The sequence below is a fragment of the Eptatretus burgeri genome, chromosome 1 (assembly GCF_056783735.1).
Source record: "Eptatretus burgeri isolate ZD-2024b chromosome 1, Ebu_testis_v1, whole genome shotgun sequence".
In the NCBI taxonomy this organism is placed as follows: Eukaryota; Metazoa; Chordata; class Myxini; order Myxiniformes; family Myxinidae; genus Eptatretus; species Eptatretus burgeri.
In genome coordinates, this window is record NC_140961.1 from 101596961 (window position 1) to 101617866 (window position 20906).

At 49.2% G+C, this 20906-nt stretch overlaps 1 protein-coding gene and 1 pseudogene across 3 annotated transcripts in view; one reads left to right on the forward strand and one right to left on the reverse strand.

The window, feature by feature from the left end:
- LOC147035068 (extracellular calcium-sensing receptor-like) overlaps nucleotides 1-20906 on the forward strand; it is a 238552-nt gene that overhangs the window by 129569 nt on the left and 88077 nt on the right. The window lies entirely within an intron of this gene.
- On the reverse strand, nucleotides 8577-19750 carry LOC147035069 (uncharacterized; annotated as a pseudogene).

Here is a 20906-nt window from a genome sequence, read left to right on the forward strand (position 1 = left end):
ATGCGAATACACAGCAAATGAACAAGCAAATGAACGGAATGAACAAGCAAATGAGGGAAGAAACTAAAAAGCTGCGGGGTGAGATGCAGAACATGGGCCGATGCCTGCAGGCGGGCATGAAGGCCGTTAGCAGGGAGCTCAAAATGGCGACGCCACGTGTGGGAGCGAACGAGCTGAAAGGGCGTGCAACGGCTGTCGGTCCCGCGGTGGAGGCGGGTGAAAAAATAATTCGGGAGACGGAAATAATAGTGGAGACAAGGGAGGTAAAGGGTGAAGAGGTGACTGAGTTGGCAGAGACACGGGAGATGGGAACGTTAGAGGGAAGACTACACGATGAAGACGGGGTAAGTGACGCACACACACACACGGAGGTAGTGGAGGACAATGGGGGTGAGCTGGTGGACTGGGTGGAGGCCCGGTGCGAGCAGCTGGATGGCCTCCTCCAGGAACGAGGGGAGGGAGTATTCCCCCTTGAGGCGAGTCACGACCAGGTGAGTTCGGTCGTGCTTTGCGAGGTTGAGAGGAGGAGTGCTGTGGACAGGTGCACGGAGAGCTTGGGGGGTATAGAGGCCCCGGAGATTCTTGTGGGGACACAAATCCCCAGTGTAGTTGTCCCTGTGTGTGTGGTGCAAGGTGTGAGTGCGTCCCCGTGTGTGAGTGGTGTGGTGGCGATTGTGCCGGAGTACGTGCTTCCCAGCATGCTGTGTGTGGATGAGGCACCGTGTGTGAGTGTCGCCGTGTGTGTGTGAGGCACCGCGGGTGAGTGCCCCCGCGTGTGTGAGTGAGGGACGGTGTGTGGATGAGGCACCGCGGGTGAGTGCCCCCGCGTGTGTGAGTGGTGTGGTTTGTGTGAGGGAAATGGCACGAGTGAGTGGAAGGCCGCGAGTGCGTGGAGCCACGTGTGCGAGGGAGGTAGCATGCGTGAGTGAACGGCCGAGTGCAAGGGAGACCGTGTGTGTGAGAGAGCGGTATGTAAGGGAGATGTCGGTGGGCATGTGTGAACATGCAGCCGCGTCTCCCGGTGTGAGTTTAATGGTGAGCTGTATTAGCGTCGTAACACGCGGGAGTGCGTGTGTTGAATGGCGACGACTGCGACAGAAGAAAGAAAGCCGAGTAGCGGCTGTAGTTGTTTCGGGGACCGTGCCGGGTTCACCCAGCAGTGAGCATGAGGTCCGTGCTGTGCAAGGCACGAGGCCCCCACGTGCTCGCTTGCGAGAGTGAAGTCCGGTCCGGAAACGCACGCGGTGGATTTGCCGATCCCGCGGACGGACAAAGTTTAGGCAGGATTACGGATTTGGACCGGACGGGTTCTCCACGCGATCGTGTGTGTTAAGCTCCAACGGGCAAAGCACATGTGTTCGCGTGGGGAACCCCTCGAGACGTGGGGCTTGTGTTTTTTTTTATGCGCACGGTGACGCCATGGCTGCAAGTGGGGTTGGAATCCGGCAGGAGGGGTATCCCTGCCGGATGGTACCGTCCAAGGAGGGACGAGGTACACGTGCAGCTGCATGACGTCACGGGCAGGTGCAAAGTGCGCGAGCTGTGAGTTGCCGCGCTGGTGATGCGCATGTAAAAAAAAAAAAAAAAACAAGCCTCACTTTCGGGTGCACAGGATTCCTGGGCAAGGGGTGGAAGACCCCCTTGACCAGGGCACAGGATGGAAACTAGTTAGGGGGAAGGGTTAGCTTAGCTAGACCGACTTCATGGGGCAGGGGTAAGTCCTCATGGAGTCAGTGGAATGGATTAGTTAGAGGGATTGTAGTCAGATTTAGGTTGGGAAAATGGAGTATGGGATTATTTTGAAGACAGTGACAGACAGTGAATGTGTGGCGGGGACGTAGTTTAGCTACGTAGTGTTAAATGGAACGTGCTGTAGTTTAAGGGACGACGTGGGAGCACGAGTTAGTTAGGGGAGGTAGTTAGAAGGATGGCAGAGTTCAGTGGTGTGTGTGTTGAAGAGTTGTTGGTGAGTGGATTGGAAGCATGTGCTTGGTGAGTGAGTGAGGCCAGCGGGTCTGTGTGTATGGAGCGAATGGGGAATGCATGGTGCGATGAGTGATTGGGGGGAGGAGTGACTCCCGCCCAAGGGACCCCGGGGTCAGTGTAGATTGAGTTAGGGGGTTAGTCAAATTGAAAAATTGAGGTCGTTTTGTTGTTGATGTGAATGTAGGCTCGAAACCCATTTGGAGGGGTGCAGGAGCCCTGTTGACGGGCTGGGAGCGTGGCTGCGAAAGGTGAGTATCGCTGAGTGGGTACCCCGGGCACCAGGCTAGTCGGCCGTGGTAGGCCAAGGGCCCATGGGGGGCCGGGATAGCGTAGTGGGCATGGGTGCGCCTGCTTGGTGCGGGGGCCCGGGGCGCCATTAGCCACGTGGGCAGTGTTGTGGGCATGGGTGACCCTCGGAAAGGGGCCCGGGAAGCCAGCCTGCCACGTGTGCGTTTCAGGGGAGGTGCCATGGGGGGCACTCCCCGGTGTTAGGGAGCTGGTAGGCTCGGAGGCAGTGTAGTGCCCGGGGGTGCCATAGCTGGGGAATTGGCAGAGGGTCGTTCCTGCCAAAGGGAGCCACGTGTCCCAGCCATGAGACCGTGTGAGGGCACGGGAAGAAAATTGGGGGGCGAGGCCCGAAATTGTAAGGACACCAACACAGGCGACGGGAATCTGGGTTGTTAGAACCAATAGTTTAAGCGCGAGGCGCTTGTTGAAAGCCCCGGGGTAGTTTAACAGTTAAATGGTTAGGGTAGATTAGGAAGTGTACCCCTCCGCACCATCCATCCCCTCGCTCTCGTTGAGGGCCGCTGGACCCACTTTGTGTTATAGATCGCTGAACTCTGGGGAGGCCATCCTGAGGCTTGAATTGGGCCTCGACACAGGACGCTAGCTCTCCCTTGTTCCCCTCCGGGAAGGGAACGTAGGGGTTGGGAGTAGGCTCGGTGACAGGATAGGTTAGCCGAACAAGGACAGTACAGGGGGTTTGGGGACGATTTATAGTGGGGAAGTAAAAAAAAAAAAAAAAAAAAAAAATTTTGGGGCTAAATTGGGGTTTGACAAATTAAGGGAGTGGGTATAGACAGTGACAGGCAAAGGCGATAGGTTGGGAGGGAGACCGTAGGGTAGGTCCGAGCCCGCCTTCCGAGTGGCCAGCACCACCGCACTCCCTCCACCAACCTCCACTGAACGGCAAAGACTGGCCAGCTTCATCTGCTGGCTGCGTTGCTGCAAGGCAAAGGCCGGCCCACTTCATCGGCAGCTGTTGTTTTGCTGCAAGGCCTGTGCCGGCTGGATCGTCTGCAGCTGCTGTGCTGCAAGGCCTGTGCCGGTCGGATCATCTGCAGCTGTGGTACTTCAAGGCCTGTGCCGGCCAGTTCATCTGCCGGCTGTGTTTGCCTGCAACGGCCTTCTTCTGCGGGCTGTGTTTGCCTGCTGCCTTTGCCATGCCCACTGCCCACGTTCACCAGCCCCGTTCAATTTTGCTTTGCCCCCCCCCCCCTGTTCATTTCCATGCGCGCCGGGATCATCGTAAAAGCAACAGTTTGCAATCTGCAAGAACTGCCCTGTTGGCAGCTACAACACGGGCCTGCAGTGGCTGCCCGTGCACCGTGTTTGTGTCCATCCATCCATCCGTTGTGCTCATTGCGTGTGCCACTTGAGCTGGCACGGAGACTGCGTTGGTGCAGCCCATGCACCGTTGTGGTTCACTGCGTTCAGTTCAAACCATTCACCCATCCATTCGTTGTGTTCATTGTGTGTGCCACTTGAGCTGGCACGGAGACTATGTTTGTGCAGCCCATGCACCGTTGTGGTTCACTGCGTTCAGTTCAAAAGGGAAGGCCTTGGACTGCGTGTGAGCAGCCGGCCACGTTCCCTGTCACCAGCATTGTTTGAGTCAGAGACTGCATGCGAGCAGCCTGGCTCCCTGCTAACTGCTTTCTTTTTGCAGAGTTCATTGATCCTGGGCCATGGTTTAGTGTAAAATTTGTAAGTTAAGGTAAGATGTACTGTAAATATGAGTGCGCCCCCGGCATGTCTGTCTTAGCGCCGGCAATTTTATTTAAGTCGTCCGTGTGAGTGAGTTTGTTTAGGTAGTTACTCAGCCCTCAGGTTATTTATTTTGGGGACACGAATACCATGAATGTCGCACTCAGGGATCCGTAGGTAAAATGTACTCGGGGAAAACTACACATGATGGCACACGAGAATTTGACGACTCGGGACGAGTCTGTAAAAAGGGGAGGGGGTAGTGTTGTGGTTGACGAAATTCGCAAACCACCATTCAGGTCCCTTAGGTGAGATATCTCTGTAAGTATATGTGTGGTTAGGCCCAAACCCGTTGTTTAGAGGGAATAAATGTCATTCATGCGGGCTGCGACCCTTTTAGATAGCCGTTTTTCTTTACTATCTTTATTTTGGACCAGCCGCCATTACTACCACCACCAACCACGTCTCAACAGCCATCACACAACAACCACCAACCACAACGCCGCTTCACAACAACAACCACCAACCACAACGCCGCTTCACAACAACCACCAACCACAACGCCGCTTCACAACAACAACCACCAACCACAACGCCGCTTCACAACAACAGCCACGACCTTTACCGTCACAACTCGCCACCATCGCATCACCACCATTCTTGCGCCACTTGTGGGCACCGATACTGGACTCGTGCAGGGCGCGCACCGAGCAGCGTGTTCAGAAACATCACAGACTTTCCGAGAAAAACGGATCAAAAACGACTCGCGCCCACTTCTGTTCCGTCCTATCGGAGAGCGTGGGGCGATTTGGCCCCGCCTCCAGGGCGTTGGAGTGAGGTCGCTATATGCAAATTCATGGATCAAAAAGCATTCACGCCCACTTTTCCTCGGTGCAATGGGGAGCCAGTTAGAGGTGAAGGGTCGGAGGTAAAGGGTCAAAGGTGCGGGAGCGAGGCCACGGGGGATATAAACGGCCGCGCTTGCCAAACAGTGCAGTTCGGAGGGGAGAAGTCAAGGCAGTTCGAGTTCGCGGTTGGGAGTTGTCGGTGGAGCTGGGAAGAAGAGGACGGAGCTGTGGAGAGGTGGAGGCGGCGAAGGCGATCGAGGGGGTGCTCGCGTCGGAGTCGGGGAGCGGCGGAGGGAGAGGCCGGCGGCGCGACCGAGGTCGAGGTGGAGACGCTCGTCGCGGGACCCGAGACAGGGTGATATCCTCCTCCCCCCCCCCCCCGAGCATCAACAACCCCCTCCTGTTTCCCCCCGCGCTGAGATAGTGCGACAAGGGGGCCCCTTTCCCACCCCCTACCAGACACTGTCCGCGATGCCCGCGGAGTTGAGGCGCCACCGCCGCTTTGCGTCTCATCATCAGACGGGTAGGCCCGACACGGTCTCGGCCCCAGGCCCGCCTACCCCCCTCATCCTGGAGGGTGGTTCTTTTTCTTTTGCTTTGGGTATCTGTGTTGTCGGCGCCGTCTGTGAAGTAAAATTGTATAAGTGTTGCCGTGTGCTCTGTAGTCGGATAGCTCTGCATTGTGTTTCTCTTTTATATTTGCTTTTTGTGTAATATTGTGTTTCTTCTCCTTTTACATGTGTTTTTGGTGTAATTGTATATGTGTGCTTCCCGTTCATCGCGAAATAAATGTGAGTTATGTTGAACTGTTTTCCCGCTTCGCTTCGTCTTTTCTTTCATTGAATCTCCATCTTGCTTCACGTAAAGGGTTGGTTGTGGGCTAAAACGCCCGATAATTAATCGAACCGTCGAGGCCGACGAATAACACCGCTCGGTTATCCCGATAGTACGGAACGGGTCGCTTCAAGTGGCCCGTGTCCGAAGTTGACCTGCGGCAAGGTGCGATCGCCCGGTCTACCCTCCGTGTGGGTACTTAGGTAGGTCGAATTTGGCGAGCAACCCTATCCCACGCGGGGGCCGATTGGCACGATCGTGGTGAGGCCGAAAGGTCCACCCTTGACTAGTTCTCGGCGTTAGTCCGAGAGGGTCACGACGGGATTGTCCGTCCGGTGGGCGACGTGCCGCGATTCGAGTTACGTGGCCGTTCGCACGCCGGCGGGCGCGAATCCGCAACAATATTAATGCTGCAGACCAAAAGTCATTGTTTCTTCTCCAATTCTTTACTCTTTGATAATCTGCCCTGGCTATTCCACCATGGACCTGTTGCCTTTTTAACCCAACAATGGATGCATCTCCTAAATCTAAAATGAGAGATTGGGATGAACATTTTTGGTGATTTGAATAATGTACTAGCTTTCTGTCAACCAGACTTACTTTCCAAGCTGTCTGCTTATGTTATTCAGAAGCCCCTCCTTTGGAATTGTCATCAAATTATCTCTGCTAATGGAACAACAGCTTTTTTTTTCTTGCTTTGCAATTATCTGTACTCGTCCAGGCATTGCAATGCAATGTGGTGTGGATTTTATTTGTGACAAGCAAATACCACCCGTCGTTTCACTGATGGGAATACTAAGATAGGGGGCATAGATGGAGGGGGAGAATGGTGGGAGAGAGGGATGGAGGGAGTAATACGGGGCGGGGTGGACAGAGAGGGTGGGGAGGGGGAGAGAGAGGGAAAGGGGGGGGCAGAGAGGAGCAGGTGGGAGGAAAGAGAAAGAGAGTCAGATGGGAGACTAAATAAGACCAAGGCTTACCTTGCCGTGTTTAACCCCCCGGGGATCTTTGACTGGACGAGGGTTAAACATGACCATCACCGCCGCGCCTCAACACAAAGTGCCATTTACTGTGTGTTTTATATTTTACGGCGATGGCCCCACTTCACACAGGGGCGGCAAAGGTTTCATAGGCTTGAACTGTGTCCTCCTGAACCAGATAGTATGGACAACCAATTGAACTACAACATTATGACTGTAGTCCAGGAAAAATGTCGGATGACCTCACACAAATTGCAACAAAAGCAAACCCAACAGATTTTGATTCTTAGATATGTCCTCTGTGACAGAAAATTAGTCCTAAGGGATCCTCCAGGGGGAAAGTCCTGAAATCATGGAAATCCAATATGGCCGCCACCCGGCTTCGGGGAAAATGAGAAAATTGTAAAGATTGATGTTTTAATATGTAAATATATGTTTTTCTGCATTCTAATTGTTTCTAGTTATGGTCAGTATATTGATATACAAAAATAATTATAAAAAAAGTGAAATGTATTGAAGGTAAAATAAAAAATTATAGCTTTTTTGTCAATTTTTTGTCCCGAAAAAAAAATATTTACCTGATACTGATTTTTGGCTCCTGGACAAAAAAAAGAAACGTTGAAGACACAAGATGAAATCAAGTCTATGGCAATACAATATAATTATGTAAATCATTGAAACATGACAAAATTCACAATTCCACACGGGGCAATCACATCTGCCTGACGAAGGTTTCGAAATGAAAATTCGCATTAAACTCAAACTACATCCATTATAAACTTACTATACATGTTCAGAAAAATCAAGCGTATTAAAGTTAGAACTCGACAATGTCGTCATCATCCTCATCATTGTCACATGGAGTGTTTGTGCAGCCAGAGCCCCTGCAGTTTCCATAAGCTGGAGTGCACTCAATGTTGTGCTTCTTGCACGTGCATCTCATGGTGCTACATTCAGCCTGGCAGTTGCACCTAATGACACGTAACATATTTTCAGGAGCTGGAGCTATTGATGTCTGAAGTGGCACAAAACCCTCGTCACACTTCTGCCAACCCCAGTCTGTCGGAAGAAGTTCATGTGCACATCCCTTCCATTGTTGGACTTGCAGATACACTCGCAGGACTGTGATACTTTGCTGCTTCTGATGTTGGTGGTAACGCCTGTGGTTGCACGTGAGAGGAGCTCGAAGCCACCTTGTCCCAGTACCGCTGATACAGGAGGGTGTCCAGGGTGTCAGTTGACTTTCCGTTGTAGATTATCACCAATGTTTTTTTCTCCTGCATCTGCCACATCACATACAGAAGCTGGATATGTATCAAAAACTTTGGCCTGCTCACAGAATGTGTTGTTTGCTTTGAACTTTTTGAGGGAAGCTCCCTTTCCAATCCCATGAAGACAAGATGTCGTGTCGCACCCAAGAACTGCATGTAGAAACAGTATGTGCTTGAATATGTCTGTACCAATCATTTTCTTTTCGCCTTGATGTTCCAGATGCGAGGCTTCTTCGTGTTCTTCTTTGGCTCGGGACAAAAGAAGAGGTCATGGGATTCTAAGCTTGCATGGTAGCATAGGAGGACGAGAGGTCTGTGTCATCACCAACTAACACAGTGTTGGTGACAGTAGCAGACTGCACGGCCTTCAGTACAATCAGGAGATCAGCATCCCCTGAGGCATGGTGTCTCACAGTTCTTCTTCTGAAGCTCTTCACTCAACATAAAAATGAATCACTGTTTATTATGCCTATTGGCAAGAAACTGTTCCTTCTTCATTGTGAGACGCATGTCAGCTGTAAATGTCACAGTAGTGCCAGCATTCCCTTTAGACCGTCTCTCGTGTGTCATGTCCTTCGTGCTGGTACTCTCATAATAACCATCAAACACGACTATGGCATCTCTGTACTTCTTCGTTACATAATCAGTGTACTGGTAGCATATGTCTCTGTATGTAGATCCACGAGACCATGGAATGCGTTGAACAAGTGCCCCGCCATCCAAAACATACTGTTGCCCATCATTGGGGATATCTGCTGGGACATCGGATCCAAGAAGATCCCAGATGGCATCAGCAAAGACTGGCTTGTGTGCTTCTCGGAGCTGAAGAGAGGAATCAAAGAGGGCTGGTGGATAGCTGCACAGTTCATATTTGAAGGCCGACCAGTTCTTCTGCTGTCTGTGCAACAGTGATCAGTCTCTGGAAGATGAGTTGTGGGTCAACCTGGACTTGCTCTCCATCAATCTTGACAGATGACTTAATGCCGAGGGTGACAACTTGGTCTTTCCTCTTAAATATGTACTCTGCAGGTGTTTTCCCATCCATAGATTTCAACATTTTGGCTCCTACAGCATGTGCTGTATCGACGTTGACGGTGGGGTGTGCATGAACTCCAGTGGCAATGTTCCTCAGACGTGGCTCACTACTGAACGGAATCCATTCCTGTAAATATTGAAGAGCTGATAGTGTGTCCTTCCAGTCACGAGATTGTCTTGCCTTGGTCATGTCCTTCTTCTGCTCTCCAGTGTTGTAGTTCACACCTGTGAGCTCCTGCATTTCCTGGTTTATTTCTGCACAGGCAGGCATTGATAGTAGCCATACTAGCCGTTGTTGCTCTGTCATTCCGCGCCCTCATGTGAGCCCCCCGCTGGTCTTCAAACTTCTCATCAGAACTTGTTCGATGATCAGGTCAGATGAAAGACCTGCCCACAGGTGATCACTTCATCAAACCACATGGAACCCCTCATCAAAACGTTGTTGGACATTGGGATGTTGAGTTTTGAGGTTTGACATCTGCTGTAGATACACCCTCGCAGATTTGGCATACAGGTTGTGGCCCGAGGCTGCCAGGTAAGGCAGCATTTCCTGGATGGCCTGAAGATGTGCCCAGTTCCCAGTGCGCTCTGCCCGGATGTATTTGCGTAAAATGTCTAGCATGTCCATATACTGAACCCAGAGCGCTGAAGTTCTAGAAGATATCTTTGCAGACTCGGCATGCTTCTGAAGGTGGTCTTTGATTTGTTTCAAGACGTCAGACTTGCATACTTCTCCTACAGACAGTGTCCCAGCCATCAGCTTCTCATAGAGGGTACAAGCTTCGTTGAAGTCTGGATTATTGCTTCAATCTGTATGCTGGTCATGTAGCGGCCTTGCAGCTGCTTCGACTAAGTCCGGATCTTCATTCCCATTGCCGTCTGATGTTTCAGGTAGGCATGGTAGAGGCGCATTGAGCACATTTGTCAACAGCAAGATATTGAGGGCTGCATCAACAATTAGGTGTGCGCGGGCAATGGCCTTGCCACTAAACATATGAATCACTGCATTGGGGGCATATATCAACTCCATCAGTTCTTGAAGCCCAGGTGACACCATCAGGTGTCCAATACATCCGAGGAAACTCATCTCTGCGTGGGAGCCGCCCAAGCGTAGGACAATCCCTTTCAGATCACTTCCCATAGGCTCCGAGTTGATGATCATGTGGGCCTTCCACCAGAGGGGCTGATCAAAGGTGATTACTGAAGTGACACCGTGGCGTCGTGCATATTCACTGACAAACATCAGGGTCGAGTATATGCATGTGATGTCACTCGAGTTCATGTTTATCATGGGTAGAAACATGATAGCCGCCTTGCCAGGTGGTCACCCTTGTGTATGAATTGCATCATTCCTGACCATGCAGGTCTGGGGGACCCAAACAAGATGGATGTCTTCCACAGAACATCAAGATTTTCAGAGCAGTTCTGGGCTTTTAGATTGACAAGTTTCTGGTACGTCACTGCTGTCATCCCGTGACTTTCTTCCTTGTGGTACCGTATATGCACCCTTCCAACCATTGTGACATCACGAGACGTCACCTTAGCCCTGGGTATTGGCCAGCCTGATCTGGTTCCAGGGGTGATGGCAGCAATCATCCCCATGCCATGGAATATGCCATGGCCATCCAGTGTGCAAATGTTATGGTCCACATTGTCAGCTGCATACTGCACAAACTCTGTTGTCAGGTTAGGGATGTCTGTTCCATGTGACTGAGCAGCATTTCGTTCAAACTGATGCACCTCTTCATGTGAACAGCAGAACCCGTGATGATGAAGGGAGTCAATGAGAAATTGTGATGCGAAGTGGTGATATAGCTGCACACCCAACCCAACCTGCAGTGGTGCCAGTAAGGCCTAAGTCACATTTGCTCTTTGGCGAGGATACGGTGGCCGTACGCCCTATGAATTGACAAACGTGTGGCGGCCGCAGAGTTTCTGTGGTGGCCTCAGGGTGGCCCTACGCCGTTTGGCTATATTTTACAGGCCGTAGGGGTCGCCGTGGAATTATAGCGCGGAGTTATAACTTTCTTTCATTTCTACATTCGCCGTAGCAATTCGACAAGCTGAAACAAAAGAACTGGTTAAAAAAAATAAAAAATTAACCCACTCGTTACCGTCTGTCTGGCCGCACGTTCGCCTTATGGCCCCCCTGCGGTCGCCTTGCGGGCACCTTGCGTCTGCCTTGAAAATTCTATGGCCGCCGCAGGAACCCCCTAAGGTCACCGTGCAACATCAAATCAAAGACTGTACGGCACCCCCACGTTTTCGGTCTCCACAATTTATAAATACGCCATGCGGCTACCCGAAAAATAAAAACATATGTGACTGCTACATTGTGTGACCGTGGAAATACTGCGGCCGCCCTATAATTGCAAGTGTCCGTATATTTTGAGGACGCCACGGCCGCCGTGGCAAATGTGACTTAGGCCTAAGACTCTGGGTCTAGTTGCCTGCACTATGGCTTGCCCAATTGAAGCCACTTTAACGCCATCTTTCTTTCCCACAAACAGCCCTTCAAGCAGTACCAGCAGAGTATCTGGTAAGTATTTAATGCCAGCTTCTTGCAATTGTATTGCAGGTCATCACCACATGGGTAGACTTCATGGGATGTTTCAATGGTTTTAATATCTTCTTTGAGTTTGGCAGCGGCCTGTACAAGCTTTATTTTCTCTTCAGTAGTGTCTTTTTCCTGCTGCTGGTTGTTGTAATATTCCTGAAGCACTGCCCTGGCTGTTCTCCTGAAGGTGACCACGTTCGGCTTGCCGTTGATCGCAGTTTGGATTATCCTGTCACCAAAGTGTACCCACAGCCTCGCCTTCATGTGGGTGTAGCTGTATGCTTCGTGGTTAGTGCCTGCCAGTTTCTGTGTCATGAGGTCAATGAGATCATTGATGGTGATCTGCTCATCATTATTTTCCTCAAGGTATCTTGCCACTTGCAAGAATGCTGCTGTCTTCTCATCGCCTCGAGGCCGTCCAAGCTTTGTCCTCTTAGATTCTTCGGTGTCCGTCATCTGAGCTATTGGTATCTATCTGTTTATTTGTGCGAAAGTTAACACTGCATGTCTGGTGGTAAACTGCATCTGCTGCATGCAAGTCATGCACATGCAGAATCCGTGCCTTCACAGCATCTGACCAAACATCGGCTCGTTCGCGGAATATTGCCAGGAGCGTGTCCTTCAATTAAATTGTCTTTACGTGAAGCACATCCTGCGTCTTCCGCTTCCTCCCAAACTTGGCTGGTCTACCACAGAAAAGGCAATCAGTGTTGAAAGAAAACCCCTCCTCAGATGACCTAAGTACATGTCTATCACTGCTTGTACTGGCCTTTGACTCTTCTTTCCTGGTATTCTTGGCTATCTGATGTGGGTTGCAGTATATACACCGCAGGTCTTTGTGCACCCTTTCCCCAGGTACAGTGTGAATGTTGTCTTTCCTTGCGCTGCTGGCCTGGTTGATGGCTGAACACCCCTTTTCTGTTAGAGTTGAAGTTGATGGGCCTCCTCCATCCTGTTTGCAGATGGCACACCGTTCAGGTCCCTCCATGCCTGAAAATAAAAATCCAGAATTGGTATAATTGTTTTACAGTTTGAACTGACTATGTTATATCAACAAATAAACATAGCTATGGGATTTAAAATCAGAATTTGTCTTAATCCTATTAATGTATTGGCTATCGCCATGCGTTTATCCTTTGTTTGGGCCCTGTCACACCTTGAGGTTTTAGCCAGCGTATGGCAAGGTATCAAAATGTATGTAAAATGCTGGCATACGCTGAACTATTGATGATTTTTTTTTTCCAGTTTTGGACATATTCACAACGAGTTAGACGTATGCATAACGTATTAGTAACGTACACAGAACGTTTCGATAACGTATAGATAACTTATACCAACGAATGCTGAGCGTGTTGCCGGCGTTCACAACCTATGTCCAACGATAGTCTAACTTATGCATAGCGCACGGCAGCGTATCGCCGACGATCACGTGGCGTAGCCTATTAAAAGGCTGCGGCTCGAAGATTCAAACATAACCGCACTAGACATCGAAGTGTCAAGCCGCTGTCACACCTTCACGTTTTAGCCAGCATATGCCGACGTATGAAAAACTTGCCGAATATGCTGGTACACGTCGAATACATTATGGGTAAGTTTTGTATACGTTAATAGCACGCTGAAGCAAGCTGGCATACGTCGTAGTACGCAAAGTACGTCAATTTTCAGCATGTTGAAAATTTTTCGACGTACTCGGCGTATGACACACGTTCCGCATACGCTGGCCATAAGTTGTAGGCATGTTACGCGATCGTTGACACGCGTCGACACACGTTACTTGTAAGTTCCTCATAAGTCGAAACACATCGAGGTAATGGTTAGCGTCAGTGTTCCAGACTCCCTGGTTTTTTGTTTTTTTTCCTTCGATATGATGGTGATGTTGACACTTAAATTTCAAGTTCGGTTATGATTTAAATCGTTGAGCGGCAGCCTATTAATTATATTATATTATAACCGCACTAGAAATCGAAGTGTCAACATCACCGTCGTACCAAAAAAAAAAAAACAAGGAGTCTGGAACACTGACGCTAAACATTACCTCGACGTGTTTCGACTTATGAGTAACTTGCAAGTAACGTGTGTCAACGATCGTGTAATGTGCCTACAACTTATGGCCAGTGTTCTGCGGAACGTGTGATTCATACGCTGGCATACGTCGAAAAATTTCAAGCATGGAAAATTTGTCTAACAGTTCGGCGTACTACAACGTATGCCAGCGTACTACGATGTATGCCAACGTGCTCTTAACGTAAACAAAACTTACCCATACGTATTCGACGTGTGCCAGCATTTTAGACAAACTTTTCATACGTCGACATATGCTGACTAAATCGTCAAGATGTGACAGAGCCTTTAGGACCGAATACGCACAAAGTGCACATATTTCAAATTAAAGGGGTAGGGGTAGGCAAATGGAAATAAATTCAATAAAAATTAATATTGTGTGTTAATTCTTTCATCAGAGGATAGTACTAATATCCCTGTATCTGGAAATATATAGTATGTATGCCTGGGGATACATATGTTCTTATATGAACAAACTTTCTCAAGTCAAAATATTTTTTAGGGAACAAATATTGACATTTTTGGACAAAAAAGCTATAATTTTTTATTTTACCCTCAATACATTTCACTTTTTTATAATTATTCTTGTATATCAATGTATTGACCATAAATAGAAACAATTAGAATGCAGAAGAACATTTTTTTTACGTATTAAAATATCAATCTTTACAATTTTCGCCGAAGCCGGGTGGCGGCCATATTGGTTTTCCATGATTTCAGGACTCCCCCCCCCCCCCCGGAGGATTCCTTCGGACTTTTTTTTTCTGTCACGGAGGACATATTCAGGAACCAAAATCTGTTGAGTTTGCTTTTGTTGCAATTCGTGTGAGGTTGACCAAATATTTCTGCTAAAATGCCTGTACTGCTGGGAGAGCACAGGTACAAGAGGGTAGAATGCAGTCGTTGCTGTGTTTGCTCCTAATCTTGCTTTTTGCTGCTGATAAGCTTCAGTTGCTCTGGATTTTTGTTTGTTCTTGTTTTTTGTCATCATTTTTCCTTCTGCCTTTTTTATCCCCCCACCCCCCCCCCCCCGGCGGGAGGGAGTGAGATATTGTAATCGTCCGGTTTGTTTGTGTTTGTTTGTCTGTCTTTCTGTCAGCAACTTTATGGCAAAACGGCTTTAGCAAACACTATCAAATTTAATCCACAGGTGGGCAATTAACCTTGGACGACCCCATTAACTTTTGGGTCCAATTGGATCAAAGGCCAGGTCAGGTATGGGAGCATGTGCCAGAACAGCGCGTCGCTGCGTCCACTTTCCGCCGGTACTCCAGGGGCCTCCGTCTGGCCATCCCCCAGGCAGATGCCAGGCCCATCCCTATCTCCTTGAGATGATGGTCAACCTGCTGCAACCACGAGGCACGTGGTCGGCCCACTGGCCTCCTCCACTCATGAGACTCCCTCGCTGAGAGAATCTGGTGAGCAGGATCAGCGTCAGGAAAACGAGCCACATGTCCATACAGCCGCAACTGATGTTCAGGGACTATGCAGGTAACAAATCTCATCCGAGTCTCTCTCAGCAACCGCTCGTTGGACACAAAATCCGACCAGCGATAGCCAAGGATTCTCCGAATAGACCTGGTACCAAAGGAATTAAGTTTCCTTCTCAGAGCCTTGGTCAGACTCCAAGTCTCGCATCCATAGAGCAAGACTGGAAGTACCAAGGACCTCAAGACTCGGACTTTCGTCCTCCCGCACAGGTGCCGGCAGCTCGCAGCCAGCAGAGACATGAATATCACTGCCAAGGTAAGTGAATCTCTCCACGACCTCAAAATCCTCACCACAGACAGGACAGCAGCATCCAAGATGTCATCGAAAGCCTGGATCTTAGTTTTGACCCAAGAAACCCGTAATCCCAGCGGCTCCGACTCCTCATTCAGCACCTCGAGGGCCCCCAAAAGGATGTCTAAAGTCTCCGCAAAGATGACTGCATCATCTGCAAAATCAAGGTCCGAGATCTTGACATTCCCAAACAATGCACCGCAACTTGATCTCTCCGACATCCTCCCTAAAATCCAGTCCATACAAGTGCTGAAAAGTGTGGGGGGCCAGTACACATCCCTGACGAACTCCAGTAACAACTGGAAATAAGTCAGAGATGGTACCACCACACTTCACAGCACTGTCAGTACCAGAGTAGAGTTCAGACATCAGATCGATCAGTTTTGGTGGCACCCCACGAAGACCAAGAATCCTCCAGAGGACATCCCGATTCACTGAATCGAACGCTTTACAAAGATCAACATAGGCTGCAAGCAGCCCCTGCCGAAACTCTCGTCTGCGTTCGGTGAGGACACGAAGGGCAAGGATACGGTCAATCATTGACCTCTTTGGTGTAAAGCCTGACTGCTCTGGACGCTGGTGCTCAAGCAGATGGTGGCGAACCCTATCAAGAATTATCCGAGCAAAGACCTTGCCCGGCACTGAGAGCAGCGTCACCCCTCGGTAGTTGTTGCAGTCTTGGCGATCACCCTTCCCTTTCCAGAGAGGGACAACAAGGCCCCTCTTCCAGTCAGTTGGGATGATACCTGTGTTCCAGGCAGAGCACAAAACTGCATGCAACGACACGAGTGCAGCATTTCCACCAGCCTTGAGAAGTTCAGCATGGATGCCACAGATCCCTGGAGCTTTGTCCCGTTTCACCTGGTTCACCGCAGCCCGTGTTTCCACAAGCGAAAGTGGACCACAGTTGATTCGAGGGTCAGCAACAGGGATTGTAACACCCTTGATGTCCAACTCGACAGTTGGGGGATCAGCCTGGTACAACCGCTCAAAGTAACCGGCCCAGCGGGCCTTCACTTCAGACTCCTGTCAAGAGCCTACCACTCTCTGCTCGAACTGCAGTGCTCTAAGGGATGGGCTTGGATGAACGTAATGCATGAATTCCCCTGTAAGCGGGACGAGAATCACCTGTTCCCAGGTGATGTTCTACCCCCCTCACAGATTCCTCGCACATAGGCCTCCTTGTCCACCCTCAGTGCACGTACAGTTTTACGCCTCAGCTCCCTGAACAGCTCAGCTCTGCCATTCAGCCTGGCCCTGCGACTCTGGTCAATGGTATCCAGTGTCCCTTGAGAGACAAAATTCTTCTTTGCCCTTCGGTGAGCTCCAAGACATACACCGGCAACATCAAGGACGGTGGTCTTGAAGGTGCTCCACAACTCTTCAGGACCCCCTAAAGCACCCAGACCCCCCAAGTGTCCACTCAGCCTGTTCGCAAACTCCTCAGCTACTCTCTCATCCCTGAGCTTGTCAACATCCAGCCTAGGCTCGGATGGTACCATTCTCCAGGATTTAAGGTGTAGCTTTAGAGTTGCTACAACAAGCCTGTGGTCAGTATTGAGGAACTGAGCACTCCGGTAGACCCTGCAGTTCTGGATCATCCTCCAACGACCGTCAATGAGGACATGGTCAATCTCCTTTGCCACACTGCCAGCGTTGGAATACCAAGTCCAGCGATGAGCTTGTGGGCGCTGAAACCATGAACCAGCCACCCTAAGTCCATGACTTCTTGCAAAGTCAAGGAACTTAGTGCTATTCTGGTTCATAGTTCCTGACCCATGGGGACCAACACACACCTCATAACCATCCCTATCAGTTCCAGTCGATGCATTGAAATCCCCCAAGACTAGAATTGTATCTTGTCTGGGGCACTGATCAACCACAGACTCGAGCGTGGCATAGAATGCATCCTTCACGGTGAGATCACTCGCCTCAGTCGGAGCATAAACAGAGACCAGGGAAATGACACCTTAGGAGTGACGAATCCTTAATCTCATAATACGCTCGTTGACCGGTGTTACCTCAATTATCATTGGACACAGCTACAGCAACTCCTTGGGTATGGTAACCATCAGAGTGACCAGACCAATAGTAGGTGTAACCACCCACCATTATCTCACCGCAATCCGGTCTCCGAACCTCAGAGAGAGCTGCAATCCCGACGTCCAAATGCTTGAGCTCAGATGATAACAGAGACAGGTGATCATCCTCTCTTAGGGATAGGACATTCCAGGCACCCACCCGAAGGGACCGCCTCAGGTTAACCCAAGGAGACCGCCGTCTGGTGGACGACACCTCAGCACCACTCCGACACACTCTCCCGCAATCTGACCCCGGGATGTTACCCTGTGGTTTCCCTCCTATCATCAAAGATTGGATGTCCCGAAGGCTTTGCCCCAATCCCGTCATCCGGTGAGCTGACCTGCGAAGGGAAGCTGCACAGGAGGTACTCCCACGGAGTGGGTTTTCAGATTTTTTTGCGTTTTTGCGTTTTGCGGAATGAAGGGTTTTCCGGTGGCCGGAGTGCAAATCCTGCCACTAACCTCCTAATAAGTGGTAACCCAACTGCAGGAAGACGTCCGCAGACACAGTTGGGCACTAGATATGGATGGCCGTTGGCTTACAAGGAGCTCCTCCACCCTTTGACAGGTTTTGTTTTTAATCCTGCTGGGTGTCCATATCCAAACACCCTCCTCACCAGAAAACCTGGTTGGGGAGACGGTTTAGTCGCCGACAACCCGACCATGGAACAGGTTAGTACAGGTTTACATGGTACCTGTAGCAGGTCATAGATCGAACCTGACCTGACAAGAATCAAAGGTCAAGGTCATGAAAAGATCAAAATCGTTTTTTGCTCATAACTTCGTCAAAAATGATCTGATTTACTTCAAACTAAGCTTCTAGTGAACCTTATTCTATTTGCCACTTATAATCCTCCCTATTCCTATAGTGAAAAATGCATATTTGTGAATATCGGTGGAGTCTGAAGTTTTGGGGGTCATGGTCATCGATCAAAATTACAAATTTTCCATTAAAACTAAAACATGGTTACGAAAATACAACTTTACGGGAAAACGGCTGGCTCAAACACTGTCAAATTGTATCCACAGGTGGGTAATAAACCTCGGACGACCCCATTAACTTTTGGGTACAATTAGTTCAAAGGTCAAGGTCAGGTCATGAAAAGGTCAAAATCGTTTTTTGCTCATAACTTCGTCAAAAATGGTTTAATTGACTTCAAACTAAGACTAAAATATTCCTTATTCTCTTCCTAATAATCAACATTCAGGTTAAGGATGTATCAAATTTAAATTTGATCCCCAAAATATTCTTTATGCCTTAAATGGGCGGGATTTGTTGTGTCTGGCACCACTTGTTTATTTCTTCTTGTATCTTTCTTCTCTTATCAGCCTCTGCTTCCTCCTTTACTCTTTGTTGTCTTTTCATTGTTCTTCAGTCTTCCTCCTTTTGCTGCCTTCCTCCTTCTTCTGTGTTTCTCTTTCTGCCTTTCTTCACTTTCTTCTTTCTGCCTTTCTTCTTCAGCACTGAGGACTTCACATCACATTTTATCAGTTTTTTTTTTTTTTTTAATCCTTGTGGAGCTTCAGGATAGACAATGTTGCATGTTTTTTCATGTGGAGCCAAGATGAAAAGGGTTTTTGTTTACCATTGCCAAGTCTGGAACAACCAACATAGAGTTGGCCATGAGAAGAGTATGGGCTTTGCAGTTTGAAGGCAACAACTTTGTGTGATTGTCCTTGTGCCTTGTTGATGATCATGGCAAAACTGAGGCAGATATGGAACTGGAGCCTTCTAAATTGAAATGGCAAGTCAGATGTGTTAATTTCTATGCATGGCATGAAGACATCCTTTCCTGCTGCATTGCCAGTCATGATTGTGGCTTCACTGACACGTGGCATAAGCTTCTTGGCAGCCAAACGTTTTCCATTGCAGTGTTGATGGGTCCAGATTCCTGAGAAGCATCACGGATGCACCAATCTTGAGCTCCTGATTGTGAGGAGGCACACCTGTTGGTTCCAGAGTTAAGAAATTCTGTAGGGTAGTGGACTGCTTCACTTGTGTCTGGTAGTGTCAAATGACATACATTTGCATAGTTACAGGTAACTGTGTCAGAAGGCCTCTGTTTGTGGAATTGGCTGCATCATTTTTCAGTGCCAAGATGCCTCTTTGGCATAGCCACTTGTGGTCATGGAAGTCATGTGCAACATTTGGAAATACTGCATCTTGTAGTTGTTAAAGTGTTGCATCTGTTTTCCCAATGTTGTTCATAGAGATAGTTACATCTTGTTTTTCAGATACCATAGCTCCATTTCCCATTTTGAGCAGGCTTGCAGCAAGCTCCACAGCAGATGAATCACCTGTTGGAAGCACTCGCATGTTGGTCATTATGTTGAGTCACTGATTGTTGTTCTGAATGTATGAGGCTTTGAGGCAGGCCTGCAGTTCATCAGCTTTGATTCCACATGGAATGACTGGCAGTGTCTGTCAAATCCCCAACCAACACCAGTCAATCCACCCATTTTTCTCTCATTATGTCGAAAATATGGCATGGTGCAATCAAGAGCCTCGAAGGCAGTTTTGTGAGACATTGTACATTAATCCCAGACCATGAGCCGGCACTCCTGCAGGAGCTTTGCTTTTGTTTTTTGTATACCTTGCCGAGGCTCGTATGAGAGCGAACACACAACACATAGCAAGGGGGACATGAGACAGGAGGGGTGGGAGTGGGCAGGACAAAACAGTGGGGAACAGAGACATTAGAAGATCTGTGGAAGGGAAAGGATGGGACAGGGAACACGGAGTATATAAGATGGACATTACAGGGACTTTCAGGAAGGAAAGCATGGAATTTTAAGGTGGGTTTGGTGTGGGTTAAACGGGGTAGAAAAGATCGAGGATTTGGATTGGGACAATAAGAGGTGGTGGTGAACAGCTGTTTTGAAGGTCTGAAGGACAGAATGGGATTGAACAGAGTGAGGGAGTTTATTCCAAAGGTGGGAAAAAAGAGGAATGAAAGAGTGAAGGTGAGCAGTGATTTGTGATTTTGGTAGTTTTACCAAAAGGGGGTTGTTGGCAGACCTTGAGGGCCCTGGAGAAATATAGTGGGGACAAATCACAGACACAGCAGGGGGTGGGGGTGAGACTGGAGAGGAGACTATAGAAGACAGAAAGACCACCGACCTGCCTGCAGTGAGAGAGTGAGAGGTCCAAAGACTCAGTCTCATCGCGGTAGATGCCAATGATCCGAAATGCTTTGGTTTCCACAGCATGAAGCCGAAAAAGGTGGGAGGGAGGAGCACCAGCCCAGAGTGGAGAGCAGTACTCCATCAGGCTGCGGGCGAAAGCTTTGTATATGGTCGGGAGCTCAGGTGGGCCGAGGAAGGACTTTGCATGATGGAGGATTCCCAGTCAGCGACTGGCTTTAGAGGCCAGGTTGGAAATGTGGCTTTCCCAGGAAAGATCATGGCAGATGGTGATACCCAGAAGCTTGAAAGAATGGATTTCTTCCAGTGGATTGTTCAGAAAGTGGATGAGGGGGGGG